At 38.9% G+C, this 1,230-nt stretch overlaps 1 long non-coding RNA gene across 1 annotated transcript in view; it reads right to left on the reverse strand.

Annotated features, from left to right (window-relative positions):
* The window catches only part of LOC106876732 (uncharacterized), a 6,400-nt gene extending 5,759 nt beyond the window's left edge, over positions 1-641 (reverse strand). Inside the window, exon 1 of the long non-coding RNA XR_001410291.2 lies at positions 536-641. This is a non-coding gene — a long non-coding RNA (uncharacterized LOC106876732). The remainder of the gene's footprint in view (positions 1-535) is intronic.
* Positions 642-1,230: the final 589 nt, after the last annotated feature.

Below are 1,230 nucleotides of genomic sequence, written 5' to 3' on the forward strand. Positions count from 1 at the left end.
TATATATATATAGTATATTATTATTATATCACCTGAAAGTGTGTGGCCTAATGTGTAGGGCGTTGGGCTCACAATCATAAAATTGTGGGTTCAATTTTTGGGATCGGTTGATGAGCTGTGTTCTGGAGCAAGGTACTTTATTTCATGTTGCTCCAGTCTACTCAGCTAAAAATAAGTATCAGCCTGGTGGTGCTGCAACCCCCTCTTCATCAAGCTATTATCGATCGATATTCCGCTGGTCATAGGATGGGAGGATCGAGAGGCTGTTAATGTCTGCTTGCGATTACATAATCACCTAAAACAATAGCGAAATTATGGCACGAATTACCAAGTCAATCATACCCTCTTGTTAGTGAAGGTTATTATATATATCTGAAACTTACTAGATATATGCAAATTTAAACTGTTGCAAATTGAGAAATAGCAATAAAAGCAAGTACGAAAGCAATATCCTGCCAGTAATGACCATGCTTTTAAATATAATGTCACAATATTAGTTTTCTTATTTCCTTAGATGTTGCTTATAAATCCATACCTTAATTGTGACTGCAGATACGAGGCTCAGGCGCTGACGTGTATTTCCGGTTTCATGCAACGAAAAGGAAAGTATAGACTATAATTAGTTACTGCTATCAGATAAACATAGATTAGACATGTGTAAACGAGTTTTCTAAAGGTAATCACGAGGTCGAGAACGCTGGAACAGCCAGACAATCTCACAAATATATTCTGATACTTTAGTGAAATGTGTGACAAAACATGCTGTCAGCTGCCCAGTTCCTCTTGTGTAAGCGTTCAGCTTACTGACAACTTCCTATTGAGTGCAACAAAATAAATGGTAAATAATCTTTTCTACTCTAGGCACAAGGCCCCAAATTTTTGGGGAGGCGGCGTCCATTATATCGACCCCAGTACGCAACTGGTACTTAATTTATCGACCCCGAAAGGATGAAAGACAAAGTCAACCTCGGCAGAATAAATGGTAAATAATGTGCTACCGACGACGTCTGTTTTAGGAGCAAGCGTGGCTATGTGGTTAAGAAACTCGCTTTGCAAATATATGGTTTCGGATTCAGTTCCACCACAGAACACCTTACCCAAGTGACTTCTACTATAGCCCTGGGCTGACCAATGCTTTGTGAGAGAATTTGGTGGAAGGAAACTGCGTGAAAGCGCGCTGCATCTATCTATCTATCTATCTATCTATCTATCTATCTATCTATATATATA

This window comes from Octopus bimaculoides, chromosome 3 (genome assembly GCF_001194135.2).
Source record: "Octopus bimaculoides isolate UCB-OBI-ISO-001 chromosome 3, ASM119413v2, whole genome shotgun sequence".
NCBI lineage: Eukaryota > Metazoa > Mollusca > Cephalopoda > Octopoda > Octopodidae > Octopus > Octopus bimaculoides.